Here is a 9163-nt window from a genome sequence, read left to right on the forward strand (position 1 = left end):
TTCTGAATTCAGTCAGTATTCTTTCCAGAGCTACAATCCAAACCCAGATCCTCTGTCTAAATACAAGTTCGGAGGCCTTCCAATTATACTCTCACTAATGAAGCTATTTTTATAAACAATTTATCAGACACTCCTGAAAGATATCAGCCACATTTTACCCCCATAGAATACAATCAATCCTTGGCTAGAAAAACTTGGAGCTGATTAGAATGGTATAGTTTCATCTGTAACATAATGATGTTCAGATGGAGTTGGCATCCAAGTTCAGTCTAGCTATCATACTTTGTCTAGCCCAATCTCTTTATTTCTAGAATTGACAGTAAATTCTTTTTACAAGGAAGTAAAATCTAAAAAAGAAAAGGAAAAAAAAAGTAACATTGGTTTGTTTGAAAAAAAACATTATTTGAGGTTTAGTTGTAAGATCAAAGGGTAGGAAATAATGTCAAGCTAAAGGAATTTATAATGATTAATGTTATTATAATGAACACCAAAGGAAGTAATACTAATTTGCCACTTGCACAGGGTGGCCCATTGTTCCACATTAACCGTTCCCAATTTACTTCCGGAGAACAGGGATTTCTGACCCCCAGAAGGATTAAGTGATTATTATTTTTCCTTTGGTGAGAACTCTCTCCACCCATGTGAAACACATCATAACAATACTTAGTCAAACGTGCAAGCATTTGTCTGCGTTTACCCCTTTATCTCTGCTCCTTGGCTGGCTCATACCTGGCTAGGGGCCATTGCTGGAGCTGGATAAACCAGGTGTCATGTCTTTACTTGCTGTCTTTAGGGTTAACCCACCTGCTTGCACTGCTGTCCCAGGAGCAGCCCTTTTTGTCTGGTAATCATTGCCATGTGTCATCTGTGTATTTGCCAACAAATAGTGCCTACAGCATCTACTGCGTTTGTAAGAAAACTCTGCAAAATATTTGAGGATAAAAAGGGAGACTTTGAAGCTCTTGAAACAATTTTGGCAAAGAAAAAACAAAACTGCTAATTGTCTTTAAACACTCTCCCACTTAACATTTCCTACATTCTGTTCTGATGGTTTTTGTATTTAACAAACTAGGGTTTAAAGATAGAAAAGAATCTGTTTTTGTTTTTGATTCAGAATCTTCTAAGCAAAAATCAGAAGTAGGAGAACAAGCGCTATTTCTATCAATTAAGATAGATATAGTATATCTGAGTACTTTTGATTCCATGTGTTATGAATTAATAGAAATGGCAAGGCAGCCAAATCTTTTTTTCAAAAATTACAAGTCATACTTCGATGTATGATTGACTCCTACTGGAATCTACACAATTCCATAGGATTTTATTAAATTCCAAGTGTTCCAAAAATCTTTTTTTAACTGCCAATATGTTGTCCAAGTTGCTGGATGTGTGTCCAGGTAACTTTGTACATGGAATATGAGTATAGTAAGAGAACCACACATATATAATGTACACACACACACACACACATACACACATGCAAGTCTTGATTGTAACACATATTACCCTGTAACTATAGGATTCATTAATCACTTAGCTCTCCAAACAATTAAGACAGAAGTTACAAATGAGTTGTAAAATGTTTCTAACCAAGGATTAAGTTCTCCATACCAATGAAATTACAGGTCTAGACAAAACAAACAAACAAAAGTCATTCCTCTTAATAAATACAAAATAAAACAAAGACAAAAGCCTCCACAAGCTGTGACTTGTGTGTGTGTGTGTGTGTGTGTGTGTGTGTGTGTGTGTGTATGTTTGCGGGCTAATAATAAATGACTGCCTTTAGATTCATATTTCAAACTGAGCATGAGGGGGATACGTAACCTCTTCTGTAAAGGCTTTTCTTATTGCCAACGCCCTAGATGAAAAAAGCTGGCAAACTACAATACTAAATTACAGGTCCAAATATACATGTTAGTGACTACCCCTTCTGCCCATCATTTCAATAACCCTTAGTAATAATGTGATATAGTTAGGCCATAAATTGTAAAGTAGCTTAGACAACATGAATTAAATATTGATTATTTACAGAAAGGGAGAGGAAACTAGAGGAGAAAACCAATTGAAAAGTCATTCTTCTGCTTGCTCTTGGTCACTACCAGCTGCCGCCTACGTATTCTTTGGGAGATAATGTACATAGTAAACAGAGAGATACCTCTCATTCAGGACTTCCTTGATTTAGGGCCTTGATCTCAGACGACAGGTTGGTGACTAGACCCATCCATGATGAAATTACGTGTGTGAAAGTTCTGAAAATTCATCAAATAAGAATGAAGGTGAACTCAGACAATGAAGAGCGAAGGTATGGAGAGAAGTCATAGCCTCCCAATGAGTCTCCCAGTCTGGTTTCTTTCCACTCAATCCTGTCTTCCACACAGCTACCAAGACGGTTTTCCTAATGTGCTCACTCTGTTACTCAGTAAACTTGTTATCCCCCATCCCATTTAGAATCAAATATAAACTTCTCCATTTTGATATTCAAAGCTTCACAGAGGGGTACCTATTTGCTTTTGCAATCTTTTTATGCATGATTCCCTACACTCTATAATGTAGCATTTCTGATCTTTTTCATGTTACTCATGTAGGACATATTCTGTCTCCCACCTAGTTATCCTTGAACTGGATGTCCTCCAGGCCTGGAATAAATTCTTTCTCCACCTATTAGAACCACCAATTTCCTTCCAAATTTAGTTCACTTGCCACCTTTTACATATAACCTTTCCTGATCTTGACAGCTGCTAATGTCCTCTCTTCCAAAGAAAGTGTGTCCTCTCTAAATTAGTTTTGTATATACATGTATATGTATGCTCTCATGTTCTTTGATGGAATGCAAATTTCTTAGAGTCAGGGACTGTTCACTTTTGCTTTTGTCCCTCCAGGTCCTAACCTAATGTCTCCATCATAGTAGGTCCTTTATGATTCATCATACCACAAACATTGATCAAAATGAATGAACATAGTAATTGTTTCCTTGGAAGCATAGGGGTAAAAAACCATGATTATTATTAATGCTCTTGAATTCCACCTAAACAAGCTTCTTGAAGAGGATCATCCAGTATGTGATTCAGTATTCTTGACACAGTATTCCCATAATAATGAGAATTATTCATGCAGAGTGTCCCAAACCTCTTAGTTCAGATTAAAACTTTAATAGCTTTAAACTTCACTAAGACTTTTGGGGCATCCCATGACATGTAATTCTCTGTGGAAGGAAAGAAAAAGAGAAGATTGCCTCTTTTCTGGGAGTCACACTAACTTTTATAGCATGTGCTCTTGCTTTGCTCTTACTTTTTTGGCATTCTATTTTGGAAGCTCCTGTTTTCTTTCCTTTAAATAGCACTTACTTGGCACAGCAATTTTAATGACTATTATTATAGGTTATTTTTTCTTAATCTCCTGCAAGGTCAAGTCTTCCCACTGTCTTGTCCATGTTAACAACAGATCTCTGGAATGCCTCCGGATATTTATTATGAAAACTAATCACTGGACCCTCAAGCTAGTCGGCCTCATTTCCTAAGCACTAACAGGACCCCAGACAGAGCAAAGCCAAAAGGCAGACTTGCCCTGAGAGATTCCTTTTAATGTGACTGTCTGTGTGACATTCCTCATGAGGAACAATAAAGCCTCCTTTCCTGAACTGTACTGGGCATTTCCCCTTAATCTTTTTTCGGCTTACTTTGTATTAGGTACTTGAAGCAACGTGATGCCTCATTTCATGTGTGGCAAGGCACAAGCCAGACATTCTTATGACATTGGAATCATTGCACTAGCAATGACTGTTAAGATAGCATTCATTTTTTTCTTTCCTAAGGCACTGCAGAAAAGTCCACCCTAGGACACGTAGGAAGAACTTTTTCCTGTATTCTACATTTATGTATGATAAATATAAGAACTGAACCTCTGATTTCATAAGCATAGGGAACTCCCAGATCCTTCCTTCTTTGCTCCCTTATTTCCTTCCTCTTCCTCTCTCCTTCCTTTCCTAGCTCTCTTCCTTTTTCTTTTTGACTTTTGGATAAATACTGTCCAAACTATAAGGGTTTGTCCTAAATATGGAAAAGTAACAACTGAAGCACATTTGAATAATTTTGAGTAGAGTGAGATTACTTAATGATTCCTTCATCATGCACTTCATTAGCATGCTTCCTTAAAACACATATGTGGGGGGTATGGTGAAGCTAAGATAGCAAAGTAAGGATTTTTCCAAAACTTTCCCAACAAAAAACCCTGTAAACAACTTTTAAAAATCCATCAAACCAAATTCTGAATGAGATAACCAGCAAAAAGCAATAGTGAGTCACTTTTTATATTAGTAAGGAGATTATAGCAATACATCATAAAAATCATACCAGACTGAATGTAAACCAAGAATGCAGGACAGTTTCACTATTTGGAAAACCACTAACATAATTGATCATATCAGTAACAAAAGTGACTAAAATCATATGATTATATCAATATATGCAGAAAAAGGTTTTGACAAAATGCAACACTATTTCCTAGCCAAAATTCTGGACAGCACAGGAATAAATGGAATTTTTTTAAAGTGATAAGTAGTATCTAAAAACCATGCTCTAAGTCACTGATAATTAGAGAAATGCATATTAAGACAAATGTGAAGTACTACTTTATACTTATCAGATTAGCTAAGACGACAGAAAAGGGAAATGAGAAACGTTGGAGGGGATGTAAGAAAAGAGATACAATAATACACTTTTGATGGAGCTATGAACCAGTTCAACAATTCTGGAGGATAATTTGGAACTATATCCAAGGCCTATAAAACTGCTATTTGGCCCTTACCCCAAGGATATCAAAGAGAAAAGAAAAGAACCTTTGTGTAATTATACATACACACACACACATACACACACACACACACACACACACACACACACATATATATATGAGTGTGTATATGTATGCATACATATGAATATGTGTATACATATACACACATGTATTTGTGTGTATATATGTAGGTATGTGTATATGCATGTATGTGTATCTATATCATTATCAGTTCTTTTTGTAGTGGAAAGGAATTAGAAATTCAGAGGATGCCCATCAACTGAGATATGTTTGACTAATGCATGGTATATGAATGTGATGGAACACTATTGTATGATGAAGGAAATAGTTTCAGAAAAAAACCGAGAAGGGGGGCGGAGCCAAGATGGCGGAGTAGAAAGACACACATACACATAGCTCCGAACCCACAACCCACAGAACGGCTAGAGGGGACCAACTCAAGGTGAATTCTGCACCCAGAGGCCACGGAGTGTTGGAGCAAGGGAGATTTCTGTTCCGGAGAGACCTGCAAACCTCTCGCGGGGGGTCCTTCGCGCTGCGGACTGGGTGCTGGGACTGGGAGCGGAGGGCGGGCCTGCAGCGGCCGCCATACTGTGAGGAAAAGATCCGAGCGGGCTACGGGGATGGGATCTCCAGCGGCCACGTGGGTCCCTCCACCCACAGAGGGACCTGCAAACCTCTCGCAAAAGGTCTGTTGTGCTGCAGATGTGGAGCCCAGCCCAGACCTGCGGTGGCCGCGGCTCCGAGAGGTATAGATCCAAGCAGGCTTCAGGAACGGGATCTCCAGCAGCGGCAAAAGCCCCTCAACCCACAGGTGACGGGGGTCGGTGAGAGAGTCTCTTTGGTGGGTCGAGAGGGGAGTGGGGTGCCCCCATGGCTCGGGCCCCCCCCCGGGAGATAGAAGCTGAGAGGCGGCTGCAGACAGGGGCTCCCCAAGCAGGCGGGAGCCTGGATCCATTGTGGAAGGTCTGTACATAAACCCCCTGAGGGAACTGGGCCTGAGAGGCGGCCCTGCCCCAACCTGACCACCTGAACTTAATTCTCACACTGAATAGCAGCCCTGCCCCCGCCAAAAGCCCTAAGGCTGGAAGCAGCATTTGAATCTCAGTCCCCAAACACTGGCTGGGAGGATCAGGAGGCGAGGTGGGGGTGAGGAGAATATTTGAGGTCAAGTCACTGGCTAGGGAAAATGCCCAGAAAAGGGAAAAGAAATAAAACTATTGAAGGCTACTTTCTTGGAGAACAGACATTTCCTACCTCCCTTTCTGATGAGGAAGAACAATGCTTACCATCAGGCAAAGACACAGAAATCAAGGCTTCTGTGTCCCAGCCCACCCAATGGGCTCAGGCCATGGAAGAGCTCAAAAAGAATTTTGAAAATCAAGTTAGAGAGGTGGAGGAAAAACTGGGAAGAGAAATGAGAGGGATGAAAGAGAAGCATGAAAAGCAGATCAGCTCCCTGCTAAAGGAGAACCAAAAAAATGTTAAAGAAATTAACACCTTGAAAACTAGCCTAACTCAATTGGCAAAAGAGGTTCAAAAAGCCAATGAGGAGAAGAATGCTTTCAAAAGCAGAATTAGCCAAATGGAAAAGGAGATTCAATAGCTCACTGAAGAAAATAGTTCTTTCAAAACTAGAATGGCACAGATGGATGCTAAGGACTTTGTGAGAAAGACAGATATCACAGAACATCACAAGAAGATGGGAAAAATGGAAGATAATGTGAAATATCTTATTGGAAAAACAACTGACCTGGAAAATAGATTCAGGAGAGACAATGTAAAAATTTTGGGACTACCTGAAAACCATGATCAAAAGGAGAGCCTAGACATCATCTTCCATGAAATTATCAAGGAAAACTGCCCTGAGATTCTAGAACCAGAGGGCAAAATAAATATTCAAGGAATCCACAGAACACCGCATGAAAGAGATCCAAAAAGAGAAACTCCTAGGAACATTGTGGCCAAATTCCAGAATTCCCAGGTCAAAGAGAAAATATTGCAAGCAGCTAGAAAGAAACAATTCAAGTATTGTGGAAATACAATCAGGATAACACAAGATCTAGCAGCCTCTACATTAAGGGATCAAAGGGAATGGAATAGGATATTCCAGAAGTCAAAGGAACTAGGACTAAAACCAAGAATCACCTACCCAGCAAAACTGAGTATAATACTTCAGGAGAAAAAATTGTCTTTCAATGAAATAGAGGATTTTCAAATTTTCTTGATGAAAAGACCAGAGCTGGAAAGAAAATTTGACTTTCAAACACAAGAATGAAGAGAACCATGAAAAGGTGAACAGCAAAGAGAAGTCATAAGGGACTTACTGAAGTTGAACTATTTACATTCCTACATGGAAAGACAATATTTGTAACTCTTGAAACATTTCAGTATCTGGGTACTGGGTGGGATTACACACATACACATGCACACACGCACACATACATAGAGACAGAGTGCACAGAGTGAATTGAAGAGGATAGGATCATTTCTTAAAAAAAAAATGAAATCAAGCAGTGAGAGAGAAATATATTGGGAGGAGAAAGGGAGAAATTGAATGGGGCAAATTATCTCTCAGAAAAGAGGCAAGCAAAAGACTTATTAGTGGAGGGATAAAGAGGGGAGGCGAGAGAAAAACATGAGGTCTACTCTCATCACATTCCACTAAAGGAAAGAATAAAATGCACACTCATTTTGATAGGAAAACCTATCTCACAATACAGGAGAGTGGGGGACAAGGGCACAAGCAGGGTTGGGGGGAGGATAGAGGGGAGGGCATGGGGAGGAGAATGCAATCCGAGGTTGACACTCATGGGGAGGGAAAGGATCATAAGAGAATAGAAGTAATGGGGGACAGGATAGGATGGAGGGAAATATAGTTAGTCCTATACAACACAACTAGTATGGAAATCATTTGCAAAACTACACAGATTTGGCCTATATTGAATTGCTTGTCTTCCAAAGGGAAGGGGTGGAGAGGGAGGGAGCAAAAGAAGTTGGAACTCAAAGTGTTAGGATCAACTGTAATGTTCTTACCACTAGGAAATATGAAATATAGGTTAAGGGGTAAAGAAAGCTATCTGGCCCTTCAGGACAAAAGAGAAGACAGAGACAAGGGCAGAGAGGGAGGATAGAAGAGAGAGCAGATTGGTCACAGGGGCAATTAGAATGCTTGGGTTTGGGGGGGGGAGGGGATAAAAGGGGAGAAAATTTGTAACCCAAAATTTTGTGAAAATAAAAGTTGAAAGTTAAAAAAAAAAACAAAACAAAAACAGAGAAGGCAAATAAACTGATTCAATGTGAAGTGAGCATAGCCAAAAAATCAATCTTGTCTATAAAAGTAATATTTTAAAAATAATCAACTGTGAAAGACTTAGTAATTCTGATCAATACAATTTTATATTGTTGTTCAATTGTGTTTCAATCATGTCAAAATTTTTGTGACCCCATGTGAGGTTTTCTTGGCAAAAATACTGGAGTAGTTTGCCATTTCCTTCTCCAGATCATTTGACAGATGAGGAAACTGAGGCAAAACAGGGTAAATTGACTTATTTAGGGTCATACAGCTAGTATGTGTTTCAGGCTTGATTTGAACTCAGGTAGATGAATCTTAATGCATTCAGACCCAACACTCTATTCACTATGCCATCAGTTTCCTCATTTTGAACATTTATTCCAGATGAGGGGCAGCTAGGTGGTACAGGAGTCAGGAGAACCTGAGTTCAAATCTCACCTCAGACACTTGACACTCACTAGTTGTGTGACCCTGGGCAAGTCACTTAACCCCAATGGCCTTATCCTGTGTCATCTCCAGGCATTCTAATGAATATCTGGTCACTGAATTCAGATGACTCTGGAGGAGAAGTGATGCTGGTGACCTGCATAGCCCATTCTCACTCAAAACAAAGTCAAGTGCAAGTCATATCACTGTTTCTCTGATGGCATGGTCTTCTTTGTCAACGAAAGAAGAACACATTATTCCATATGAATCAGGGAATTATCCCTGAACATTTCATGTTCTAAGTAACATCCCCTACATCTTCCCACTAGAAAAAATGCAGTTTCTGAAAATGGTATAATATTCTCTGAAATAAAAATAAATCTATATCATAACCATTCATAAATCCATGTAAAACACACAAGTGATTGTCTATAATATGCCATGCGTTTGCCTGTGTCTAATACTGAAAATTCACTTTATAGCATTATAGTATCTTTGACTTAGAAGGGAAAGAACCTCAGAATATCTGTTGCAACTACTTTATTTTATAAAAGAGAAATTGAGCAACATGTCAAAGTTCACACTTATACTAAATATCAGGTCAAGGATATAAGTCTTCAGATTCTAAATCAA

The sequence above is a fragment of the Notamacropus eugenii genome, chromosome 7, assembly GCF_028372415.1.
Source record: "Notamacropus eugenii isolate mMacEug1 chromosome 7, mMacEug1.pri_v2, whole genome shotgun sequence".
Lineage (NCBI taxonomy): Eukaryota > Metazoa > Chordata > Mammalia > Diprotodontia > Macropodidae > Notamacropus > Notamacropus eugenii.